Here is a 13,654-nt window from a genome sequence, read left to right as displayed (position 1 = left end):
TATGCATAAATTGAATGGCAGCTAAAAAACTGAGGATATCGACATTTAGTGCACACTTGTGACTAGACGCCAGCAGTCATTATTGTCTCATAGCAATTCTTTGTGAAAAAGTAGAATCACCCCGTAGGATTTTCTTGACTTCAGTCTTCATGGAAGAAGATGAGCAGGTCTTTCTTCTAAGAAGCAGATAAGGAAGTAGGTTGGACCAGATAATCTTTTGGTTATTAGCCATGAGCTTAATTAACCTTTGCACTACCAGTTGTCTGTGACTCATAGAGACCCTATGCACGATAGCTCTGAACTCCATCCTATCCTAAGCCAGTCTCTCTGTCTCTGAAACAGCTTCCCCCATAGTCCCAGTTACTGTGTCAACCCATCTAATCCAGGGTCTTTCTCTCCTGTTTTGTCTCTTCATTCTTCCAAGCATGAGATTCTTCTCCAAGAACTGGTCCTTCCTGGCAACATACCCAAAGTATGTGAGATGATGTTGTTGTGTACCATAGAGTCAGAACCAACCCTTAAATGACTCTGGCAGGTTTTCAGGGCCAGTTAATCACAGTGGAGGAGAATGCTCATTCTTCTCCTACGGAGCAGCTGGTGTCCTCGAACCACATGGCTTCAGGATTGCAATGTAGCTTCTTGTCACTAGGCCACCAGAGCTCCCAAGTATGTGAGACAGAGCTTTAAAATCCTTGCCTCCAGTGAGCAACTTGGTTTCACCTTCTCTAGGACAGACCTGTTTGCACTCTTTGCAGTCCATGATGGGCTTGACAGTCTTCTCTAGCACCAAAGATCTCCTTAAAGAATATATATTACATAGCAATTCACAAATGGGATCACCAGCTACAGTTATAATTGCTAAACATTTTCACCTCCATTTATTAGATACCATTTTTAAAAAGTGGAGTCTGAAAGAGGTTAAAAGGTTTGCCACTAGGAACAGGTAATAAGAAAATGGAAATCCATGCATTAGAATCCTCTATAACTAGCTCTGTACTTGGTATTTGCAGGCGACACAGCTGCCTCTGTAGCTTGTATGGAGTGGTGTGGCCTTGGGATGGAGATTTTTGGTAGATTTTTCATAGGTGTATGTTGGTGTTCATTGTGTTTCTCAAGACAAAAAGAAAAAAAAATGATGTAGAAAGCATAGACTGAACGAAATCAAGGTTCATTGCCTACCTGCGTTAGAAAACATTCCCAGAACGAAGAGCAGCCGGGGCAAATCCACCTTCTGCCATACTGTGTTTTACCTCCATCATCCCAACCCCAGAGAAAACACAGGAACAGGGAAGAGCCAGCAGGTTCAGGATTAAAGTAAGGGTGCAAACTCCAAGTGAAAGTAAAACAGAACCCTGGGTGAGCACACTGAGGCGGCAGGTGGAGGGGGTTCAGCTGGCCATGGCCATGACCGTACAGCACACATCCCAGGCATACTGGACACCAAGTCTCATCTTCAGTGCCACTGACAAGTATGTAAGTGCCTCTGTTCTGGTTTGCCACCATCCTGCTTTCAAACGCAGCCTCAAGATGCTCTACACAGCCTGACTCTGGACAAGAGGGTACAAATAAACTGGATCCATGTGCAGAATGGAAATAACAGAACTTAACACAAAGGACTGTTTTGATGATTCAATAATACAAACTGCAGTCTTTATCTTGTGTACATAAGGCCTGCGATACGTATTATTTCTGGGTGTCAACAAGCGTTTAATGACTGACTACTCCAGGCCAGCCAGAACTGATTCAGGTAACACCTTGGCTAAAAGAAAAATAGCAACTAACACTTAGTCTATCATCCTCTCTTCCATTATCTCTTCCATTGGCTCTTCTTTGGAACCTTAAAGAACATATTGCTCCCTCCCTCAACTCACTAGCCTGCAAATCTCAAAAAGTATCTCTGTCTTAAGACTCATCTATGTTTTGGCATGCACCTGAACTTAGTTTCCTTTTATAGATAGCTATGTAGTATTTTACTGTATGTATGTATTACATTTTGTTCACCTATTTCTTTGTTGATGTCAATTTTAGTTGGTTGTACTTTTTAACTCTTGTGAAAAGTGCTGCAGGAAACATTAGTTTATAGGTTAACAAATTTTTGAATTTTATTTATTTATTTACTTACTAAATGAATTTGGTATTATAAACTGGACCCAGTAACAGAAAAAGAACATTAGTGGAAAATTGGTGACATCCATGTACAACCTTTAGTTCAAGGGTAGTAACATCCCAAAGTAAATGTCTTAATCTTGACAAATGTAAAAATAATTATGTCAGATGTTAACATTAGGGGAAATAGCTAAGGGTATTCAGGAATTCAGTGTATTACATTTTATGTCAATCTAATTTAAAAAAAAAACAACAACAACCCACAAACCCTCATTTCTTTAAAGCTATATAAGCAAGTAAATAAAGACATAGGTCTAGAGTATGTCAATAGAATTGAAATAAGTCTATAAAACTTCCTTTCCAGAAAAGAAAAAGTATCTCTGTCTTGTGAACCCTGCCCGCTCCCTTCTTACTCTCTGCTCTTCACCCTGGGGTATAGTGTGTTTCTGGTGTTAAAGTTTTCCCCAGAGGAAATGTTTATTCTACCCATCTCCTCTCCCTTTCCAGGTTTTCCCTTGTGCTCATTAGAAGCCAGCCACCTGGACCCAGACACTGAGGAGTTCATAGAGACTTGCTTTTGCTACAGAAGGCACAGCATAAATATCCTCTTCCTAAGCCTCAGAAATCCCTTAGGAGGTTATAACAGGACAGCTGTTACCACTTGAGTTCTGAGCACTTGCTACTCAAGAACTCAGCAGCCTCCTTGCATTTCAGACCTCATACCAGGCAGGGGGTTGTAGAAAGAGTCCCTGAGCAAAACACTCTCCCCTGCCCGCTGGCCCAAGCCAGTACCTGACTGTGCCCCATCCAGTTCTTCTGGGTCTAAGGTATTAAAACACAAGTGGAATGAACAGAGAAGGGATCAACAACTCTTGGGCCCCCCACTTGTCTCAGGTGTTTTCATTCTTTTTTTTTTCCATTAAATTCTTACAGCTGTCTGAGTTAAGCACTGTGACCATTTTGTGCTCCGGTCAGGGTTCTTTACATTAAGTCTGTCTTGGTTTAGTCTGTCTTGGTTTATGTAACCACATCTCCTGCCGCACAGCAGTCTGAAAAGAGGACTTGTGTGCAGGTACTGTATCTAGGGATAATCTTTCGTGAGCCTTGAGCCTTAATTACTCTTAGACATATTATAAAAGCCAATTATAATTTATTGATTAATAATTGCAATTTATTACATTGCAATCCATAAATTTATCACAACATATTGATTCCTTAACAGTGGAATACACTTACTTATCCTGGGTTCCCAACTTGTCTCTTCCTTTTGCCTCTCATGGCCATTGGTGCCACGGGGTCCGGGGGGAATCCTACTCTAGCTCAGTAGTTTCATGTAACCATGAGGTTCTCGGCTAGTTCAGCAGTTTAGTGTAGCGGGGGTCTGTCGGTGTGGGCAGAATTCTCTACTGTCTCAGTAGCTTGTGTACATCAGTGTAGGTCAGAGTCCTTGGCTCCAAAAAGAGCCTTTGGGTGTTTGGCTCCAAAAAGAGCCTTTGGGTGTTTGGCTCCAAAAAGAGCCATTAGGTCTTCAGTGTTCGGCTCATTGTTTTCTGCATAAGTGCAGTTTTAGTTGGGATCCCAGAGTAAATATACTTTAAGGGGTCATTACATGTTCAACCAATAACATTCAAACTATGAGTTTCATTATATTCAACCAATAATATTAAGAATAACAACATTCAAACTTTGGGTTTTACCAACCATATTAATTTCAAAACAAGTTGTATAATCAATTCTATTCATTCCAAAACAATATGGGTTTGACCAGTCATATTCTATACCAGCTGTGTTCCCTTGGTAACATGGGCAGTAACAAGTCACAATTCCTTATCAGGGGTCTACACATGTTGGGGCCAGTGGGGCCTAGAGCCACTAGAGGCCTGTTTGGACATGTTTGGGCATATCAACTGTCCAGTATATTTTCACAAATATTCTTAACTTAATTTCTAATATATAACAGCAGATTCCTAGCATATTTTCTTATTCTTATTTCTAACATATAATAGCAGTTTCCTAACATTTCTTATTTTTATATTTAAGTCACTAAGTTTTGACATCAAATGTATTATGTTTCATAACAAATTTATGATATTCTCTATAATATATGTTATTCTATTTTTTAAAATTTTTTTTTACTTAAATAGCTCATAACAATAATCACAGGAGCAGGAGGAGGCCAACGGGAATGAAATAGGGAAGAAGAAAAGCAAACAACAGCACAGATTGGGAAGCGGGTTACTGCCATGGCCAGCGAGGGATCTCTCCTTACACACCCTCTGGTGAGTTTGCAAACCGCTTCTCAAAATATCTACCTGAGCAATGAATGATTCCTTTTCCGTCTCAGGAAATCAGTTCCTATTGGTTGAGAACAACTATGCCTATTAATGCTGCTTCAAACTCATGGTGACCACATGCGTTACAAAGCAGAATGGCTCAAGAAAGCTTTTTTCTTATTTTTAAAATTTTTTCTGGTAATATACACAATCAAACATACTTCCATTTACTTGTGTGCGTGTAGTTTAATGACATTGGTTACATGACAAGGAGCTGCCATTCTCACTGTCTCCATGTGGGTATCCCTTCATTACCATTCATTTAGGCTCTCTGCCCCTTTAAGTTCTCCTCAGTGCTCCTTGGGTTTGAACTGTCAGACTTTATATTTGTAGACATTAAGTGTGTTAACTACTCCTCTGAACCGCTTATGTTTCCTTCAGATAAGATCCCCTATGGTGTCTCGAGGGTATATTTTTTTCACTTTGTCTGTTTAATGTGTGGGACTCTACTGGCTTAGTGGTAAAGAGTTGCACTGCTAAATCAAAGACACGCTGTTCAAATCCACCAGCTGCTCTGCAGGAGAAATACGGGTGAGCTCTTCCCATACAATTTACTACCTCTGCAAAGCTATTTGAGGCTCATCAGCTATGAACTGGTTCCCACTTGACAGCACATAACAACAATCTTTAACCTGTGTGCTAAGCAAATAATCTGAGAAACTGGACTATAATAGAAGAATGTGGTGTTGGGGTGGAAGGAAGACTCCTCAACAACCTTTGATATGCAGATGATATAATCTTGCTTGCTAAAAGTGAAGAGAATTTACAGTACCTGCTGAAGGAAATAAAAATTACAACTTTCAGTATGGAGTACACTTAAGTGTCAAGAAAACAAAAATCTTCGCAATTGGACCAGTAGGTAAGAGCATGATGGATAGAAAATGATTGAAGCTGTCAATATAACTTTACTTGGATCCAAAATCAACATACATTCACAGAAACAACAGTAAAGAAGTCACAACGCAGTGAAAAAAAAAATGCTCCATTGGGTTAATGTCAAGAACCTCTGTAAGTGCTAAATAGCAAAAAATGCCAATTTAAAGACTAAGATGTGCCTGACCCAAGCCAAAGTGTTTTCAGTTGCTTGTTGTTGTTGTTGCTAGGTGCCATGAAGTTGAGTATGACTCATAGCAACCCTATGAACAGTGGATCTGAACCCTGTTATATCCAGGGTCATCTTCACACTTCCTGACACACTACAGCTCATTGTGGCAGTCACCCTGTCAATCCAAGGAGTAGCCCCTCCTAGCAACATGCCTGAAGCATGTGCCGTGAAGAAGCCTCATCATTCTTGCCTCTGAATTTTACTCTGGCTGCACCTTTTCGAAGACATATTTATTTGTTCTTCTGGCAGTCCATAGGATGTTCAGTGTTCATCCTCAACACCACAACTCTTCTTCTGTCATCCCTGTTCAGTGTCCAGTGCTCAGATGCATAGAAAGTGATGGGAAAGACCGTGGCCTGAGTCAGACACATTTTAGTCCTCAAATTGACATCATTACTCCTCAATAATTTGGAGAGGTTCATAACTGCAGATTTTCCCAATGCAATACATCCCCTGATTTGCTGCCTGCTTGTACCAAGGGTGTTAATTGCGGATTCAAGTAAGACTAAGTTGTTCACAGTTTCAATCTCTTCTCCAACCACCATGATGTTGCCTATTGGTCCAGTGGTAAGAATCTTTGTTTTCTTGACCTTGAGATCTAGGCATGTGAAAGTTGGAGAAGGAATAAGAAAGATTGAAGATGAATCAATGCCTTTAAATTGTTGTGTTAGCAAAGAGTATTGAATATTCAAGGGACATAATGATCCAACATAATTCCAACATAATGATCACATCTGTGTTGGTAGAAGTACAGCGTAAGTACTTCTTTTGAAGTGAAAGTCATGAAACTATCTCACCCTACGTGGGGCATCTTATCAGGAGGGACTAAACATTGGAATAGGACATTCTACTTGGAAAGGTAGAGTCAGGGAAGAGAAAGATCCTCCACAAGATTAACTGACACAGTGACGGCAACCATGCACAGACAGAGGTTGTGAGGACAACACATGATTGAGCAGGGTCTTGATCTGCTGTACACAGAATTACTATGAGCTGGAGTCCACTCAATAACGCGCTATAGTAAATACTGTCTCAGGCCCAGTGGCCACAAGACTTTCAGACTACAGATAAAAGATGTGAAACTCATGCTTGAAGTGGCCTTCCGTGGATACCCGGGGAGTCCCAATCCGCACAGGGGTATTTGATGACATAGAGCTGGAGTCAGGAAGCAGGACAGGTGGTGAGGAGGGGAGGACATGCAGCTGGAACAACGTCCCAGTGCTAGCCTGTCAATCATGTGGCTGGTGCTGGGTGAGGAGGGAGGCTGAGAGGGTACCATGGTGAAGAGTTAACAATCTGTCTATTGTCGATATCTTAGCAGGAGAAATCACACATTTAGCCTTCAGTGGTGGCATCTGAACAAAAGAGCATAAATGTTACTGAACGGAAGGGGTTATTTCCATAGTCAGTCGCCAGTAAGACAAATGGACTGTGATATTCATATATGCACTTTATTACACAGAGCTGGGAGACAGCCAGTCACCTCTAAGACTGCCTCCCCGTCTGGGAGTGGTCATGGCCTTAGATACTAGGGTGAAACTCCAGCTCATTTAACAATGCACTTTTGTTAGTAAAAAAGGTAATTTCTACATCTGAAAAGGACAGTCCCCATCTAGGTACCAGTCATTCAGGAAGGCCCCAGTTCTTCTCCTGGTAAATAGGCGGATTAAGACACAGTTTACATATGACTGGAGAACCAGCTTCCCCAGCATCTAGGATAGATGCATTTCCTCTTCTGGTAAACAGACAGATCAAACTACTCTACATGACTAAAGACAGGAAACAGAATTCAGAGGCTAAGCAACTAGTTTTGCAGGCTGAAGAAAAAATAACTATAGTTTTATAACTGATACCTATATAGAGAATTCTGAACTTATTAATATGACTCTATCATTCCCCACTATTTTTATATATGTCTTATGTCTATAAGGCAAACATACCACCCCATCATAAACTCTGGGTCTTGATCCTGCTGTAGATCGTGTCAACTGGGAACTGATCCAATCTCCAGGACTTAGAAAAATGATAAAAAAACAAAACCACCTATCACCTGGTCTTCAGGAAAAGACAGCTAAATAAGATTGTATTTTTAAAGTAATTATTTAATGACAACAAATAAGCTTTCTTAATGCCACTTATTACTGTTGTTGTTACGTGCCATTGAATTGCTTGCGACTCGTATACACCCTATGTACAACAGCCCTAAACCTTGCTCTATCCTGTGCCAACCTCACTGTCTTTGACACACATACTCACACTGAATCAATCCACCTCATAGAGGGTCTTCCTCTCCTGCGCTGTCCCTCACCCTCCCAAACATGATGCCTCTCTCCAAGGACTGGTCCCTCCTTGCAACATGCCCAAAGTATGTCAGACGAAGCTTCAGAATACTTGACTCCAAGGAGCAGCCTGGCTTCACCTTCTCCAGGACAAACCTGTTTGTTTTCCTAGCAGTCCATGATATATTCAACACTCTTCTGCAGCACTACAGATCAAAGGCATCAATTCTCTTTCTATCATCCCTAGTCACTGTCCAGCTCTCTGATGCATAGCATGCAATTGCAAAGACTATGGCCTGGATCAAGCGCACCTTAGTCTCCAGCCTGATGTCTTTGCTCTTCAGTATTCTGAAAAGGTCCCTGACAGCTGATTTTTGCAATGCAATTCATCTCTTGATTTCCTGGCTGCTGGTACCAAGAGTGCAATTACTGTTAATGCTATTAAGAAGTATCTGATACCCACAGCCAGTCTGGCAGTCACGTCAGCTTGGGCGAGACCCACAGTCAGCAAAGCACAGAACCTGCTGTGCCTGGCAACGGACAGGAGGAGTAGGGAGTTTATGGATAAAGAATGAAGAGACAGAAGATGGAGAAAAGCAGCTTCCAGTTTCTGTTTTGCTTCTGGTCAACCCACAGCCCAGCTGTCCCTGCCGCCCAGGTCAGTGAAGAACCAACAGATGGTGCTGTCTGCTGTCAACTAGTGCAGTGCTCACCCTAGACACTGACGGAGGACCCTGTCACCTCTGTTGGCACTGTGCAGCCCTACTCAGGGAAACACAGAGGATGTCATCTATACCCTGTGATACTATTATCACTGCTGGAGATGCAAATCAAATTCCTGCAAACTATGGCTTAGAAGCAAATCCCTTCATGGCCAAGAGAACTGATTGCATTTTAACTATTACTGTTTTATGGTTTTTCCTCTTGAAAATAGCTCTGGTTCCCTTCCACCTATTCTCAGTCCTCTTCCGTCGAGTTAAGACCCCCTGGGCTACATGAACAGAAAGTACTTGGCTAATATGGAATTGACCTCTGCATCCTCAGGTTCACTGCCACTGAAAACCCTAAGGCACACTGTTCTGCTCTGAAGTCCCCAAGGTCACCACCATCAGTGTGAATCCATTGGATGCTGACTCTGTGGTGTTTTGCTTTGTTTTGGAAAAGGGACATGTGTCTCCACCTACATGGTCTTTGAGGCTTCAGATTCTCATAAGCTACTATTTTTATTACCCAGACTCTTTCTCCTTAATTTATGTAAACAAAAACATCTTGAACAAATGCTATTTGGAATTTTTCTGTTGAATCTCCAGTAGCATAGATATAGCAGTTTGTGTGTCAGCTGTACCAGAGAGGGAGACTGGGTATAAATACGTATGGCCTGTGATGGTGAAGAATCATACATCAGAGCTGAAGCCAAAATTAAGGGGGAGCGCCTAGTCCTCAGTGTAAACTCTGTTACCTTAGGTGAGTTGTCTCAGCTGTTGCCTGGGAGTTCAGTGCCTAAAGAGGAGGGAAATAGCTCAGAACTACTTTTAGCTTCTGATAATTCAGAGAATCTGAGGGTGAGAAGTATTAAGAGACTATTCAATCCCTGTGTGTATGTGTGCACTTACGTGGTGGTGGCTGTACTTGATGGGGGCTAGAGAGTCACCAGCACAGGGACGTGTTCTTTCCTCTCTGTAAGTAGACCAGGATGATTAATTGAGGGAAAGAACTCTGGATTTCAGAGACATGACTGAATGGATGGCTTTTCTCTCTCTCTCTCTGCTTCTAATTGGAGTCTTGTGGCATCTGTCATCTTCTAACTCTACTATCTGTCATGCTCAGCCTTCAAGCATAACACGACAGCCAGTGAAGGATGGAGTAGATCAATATCTTCACTGCCTTGGGAAGAAAGTGATACTTGCCAGTCATTGGCAAGCATTGATCACATGGCTCCATTCTTAAAGAAATGAAATGGAGAGGAGCATAGGGAATTCTTCACAGTCATTGTCTTTGTAGCCCCATCTTATCCCTTCTTGACATGTAGACCTATTTCCAAGTGAATTTTTAAAGTGTACAACCTGTTCTGTTGTCATAACTCCCTTTGTGAGCTTCAGCCCCCTCCTTTCTGTAAGCCAGGGGTCTACTTTATAACACCTACTTTATAAGGATTACCTGAGGTATTATTCAACAAGGACTTAACACAGGATCTGGCACAAAACAGATGTTTAGAGAAATTCCATACGACCCAGCTATTCTACTACTTGGAATATACCCTGAGAATGTGAGATCTGAGACACAAATGGAGATTTGTACATCAATGTTCATAGCAGCATTATTCACCATCACAAGAACATGGAAACAGCCCAAATGTCCAACCACAAACGAATGGATTGAGAAATTATGGTACATTCACAAATGGAAACTATGCAGCACGTAGGAGGGACTGGAGAGCATTATGCTGAGTGAACTTAGTCCCACAAGGATAAGTATTATATAAGACCGTTATTGTAATTGTAGAAAGAGTATAAGGATCCTGGAGGAGTGGAAGAGGCTGGAAGCAGAGGGATATGGATGTACAGGGGGACGAGGGAATTAATCACTGGGCTGTACAATTTGATGGGGGGGGGCAAGGGAAATAAAAATAATTAGTTTGAATTTGTATTAGAATTTTGTAAATAAACTAGTAAAAAAAAGTGTTATCCTCAGGGGTAGAGGCTTGATAGAGAAGCCAGTTGTCACAGTCCCTTTACAATACTTATATATCCAACACGGAATTGAGGCGAATATAAGATGCAGTTACTTCTTTTTAGTTTGAACCAAAATTAATGAAAAAATAGCTATTTGATCGACTAACATGTGCATTCATGCTTAATGTCCCAGCAGATAATAGTTCTCAGCCTCGAGATATTGCTTCTGAAGGGATTCCAATGTGAAGCCACTGCAACTCCTTGATTTCCAGCCCTCTCACCCTCATTTATTCCTTTGATTCCGAGTACCAAGTGGGTGCACAAACCCACCTCAGAGTCACTTCTGACTTCTAGAAATCCTTTAGGACAGAGTAGAACTTCTCCATAAGGTTTCCAAGGTTTTAACTGTGAATAGAAATAGATGACTTCATCCTTCACCCATGGTGCAGCTGGTGGGTTCATACCATTTATCTATTGGTTACAAGCCGAGTTCTTTCCCACAGAACCACTAAAGCTCTTTCTGTATATACGAGTGAATACTATTTATCCCTACTTTGCTTCTAGCACCTACACCTCACAACCACCATAATCGTCATAATTCCACCACTATCACAATCACCACGACCACCATCAACATCTTTTTCCTAGATTATGATACTTCTGAAAATGAGTAGTTCTGTTTTTCTTAACACCACTATCAAATCATGGTCCCACTTAGAAGTTGGTGAAGCATTTCACAAATGAGGCTTCTTACTTTCATTTTACAGTGAGGAGACAAAGCACAGAAAGGCACCACCATGACTTATCAGCAACATGCAAGTAAGAAAGGGAAGGCTTGGAGCTTAGCTTCAGGTTTTCTGACCCAAATCCTTTGTCCTTCAGTTTCATCATATGACTCTTAAGGTTGAAGATTTTTAGCTTTGACAAAGAACATTGAGCTTATAGAGGTTGATCAATATTAGAAAAGAAACTAAAGAATTTTCAACAAGCAAATCAGAGGCAGTCTCATAAGAATTGAAGCTATTTCTTCAATTGCTTTAATAGCCAGCTACCAATTAGATTTTTAAGTGGTTGCTGGAAGCATTAAATGAACAAAGTAATTGGGCTGACCATTTGCTTCCTGGTTATTTTGGTCATTAGGAATAACCTATCTGAAATTAAATTGCTTAACTGCAAATGACTTCATTCCTAAGTTCCTTGATACAGTTGGTCTCTGGGGCTGAGCACAGCAGTCTCTGTAGCTACACCAAACTCATGTTTCTCCAGAGCTTTCTAGATGCCAGACAAAGGGCTCAAAATAGCCCAGCTCACATGGACCCCAGTCTGACTTGCTTTTTTCTCCCAGAGAGGGTTAGCTTGGCAGTCTTAATAGATGAAAGTTCTGTAGGGCTCAGCACAAATTAGAAGTGCCAGCTTCTGCTTTAACTACCGACAGATAGCCTACTTAACCCTGAGATTTAAATTGTACGAGCATGTAAATTAGGTTGGAGAGAATTAAAAATCAAGAGGCAGTGTTTTATTATGGTAACCCAAATATGCAAAATCCTAAGGCAGCTAAAAATAACAGGAAATTGTGTAGCTGCTCCATCCTAAAGGAAGTAAGCATAACTTCCAATTTTGCATGGAAGATAGGATGAATGACTTCTTTCCAAAGAGTGCAATAGAGAAAGTGGGGGCCAGAGGAAGAGTGAATTTACATTGGAGAAACTTAACACTTACCTAACCAGGTAATCAGGGTCAACAGTCATAACTTACTTTAATCGTGAAGGATACTTGAAGCAATTACTGCAGAAGATCAAAGACCACAATCTTCAATATGAGTTACACCTCAACTCCAAGGAAACAAAAATTCCATATTCTGTATCAATACCATGGTTTGAACACATCAGTTCTTCAGTATTGTCTGATAATTGCCCAGCTGTTGCATGCAGACGAAGCAGATCAAAGCACCATGGACTGAGTCAAGTGCATCTTAGTCCTTAGAGTGGCATCTTTGCTTTTTAACACTTTAAAGCTACCTTTTTCCCTCAATGCAATGCAGATTTTTCCAATGCAAGGTGTTGTTTGATTTCTTACCTGCAATTTCCATGATAGTGAATTGAAGTAAAATAAAATCCTTGACAGCTTCAATCTTTTCTCCATTTATCATAATGTTGTTTATTGCTCCATTTATAATCCATATGGAAGGCTATAGGGGGAAAGGGACTTTGACTCTGTGATCTTCCTCAAAAAAACCCATAATCTCAAAAATATAAATTTCAACAGAGAGGTATTCTATGAGATACCAAGCTAGGACATGTAGGCGTTTAAAAACAAGAAAGGAATGAGAAACTGTCAATCAAAAGGAATCTAAGGAGACATGACAGCTAGATAGAACAGGGAGGGTACCTAGGTGGAATCATAGATCAGAGTGAGGAGATGCAATAATTAAGTGTTGAGTTGAAAAGTTTGCAGTTTGAACTCAGTCAGTGTCCCCACTGGAGAAAGATCCAACACTCTTCTGCAGTGAAAATGACACTCCGGAAAATCTTCCGGAGCAGTTCTACTTTGTCAGGTGGTGTCGCCATGCGTTGGAAATGACTTAGTGGTCCCCAACAGCAATAATGGTGTCTCATTAATGATAGTAATATACTCTACTAATTTAAAAAATAGTAGGAGGAAGTTGGGGGGATGTGGTAAAGAGGTCATTTATACAGAAACTCTTTGTTATCTGAAGAATATTTCTGTAAATATGAAATTATTCTAAAAAACTGAGTTTACTAATAACATAAAAAGAATACGTGCTCATGTGGTTCCAGGTACTAACTTGTTTATTTTTTTATGATGAGCCCTTTAATATTTCAGAAGCTGCATGAAGTAAGTGGAATTATTATTCTCATTTTGTAGATGAGTAAAATGAGGCACAGAGAGAAGAATTAATCTGTCTACATTTGGATGAGAACGCAGGGAGTTTGCGTCATGTCTGTGTCTGGCTCCTAGGTTCCAGCACCTCCTGCCTCTCTAAAACAGATTTTGTTTGTGCCATACTAAGTTCACTATCAAAGCTTTTTCTAAACTTCCCTTCTGCCTAATCAAACCCTGCATTTCCCCTACGTAATGGATATTACAAAGATTCCCACCACTGGGCCGATTGGCAGCATCAGGATGGATGGTGAAGAG

The sequence above is a fragment of the Elephantulus edwardii genome, unplaced genomic scaffold, assembly GCF_000299155.1.
Source record: "Elephantulus edwardii isolate Elephantulus edwardi_28Jun2011 unplaced genomic scaffold, EleEdw1.0 scaffold00003, whole genome shotgun sequence".
NCBI classification, from domain to species: Eukaryota; Metazoa; Chordata; class Mammalia; order Macroscelidea; family Macroscelididae; genus Elephantulus; species Elephantulus edwardii.
Note: the sequence above shows the minus strand (reverse complement) of the source record.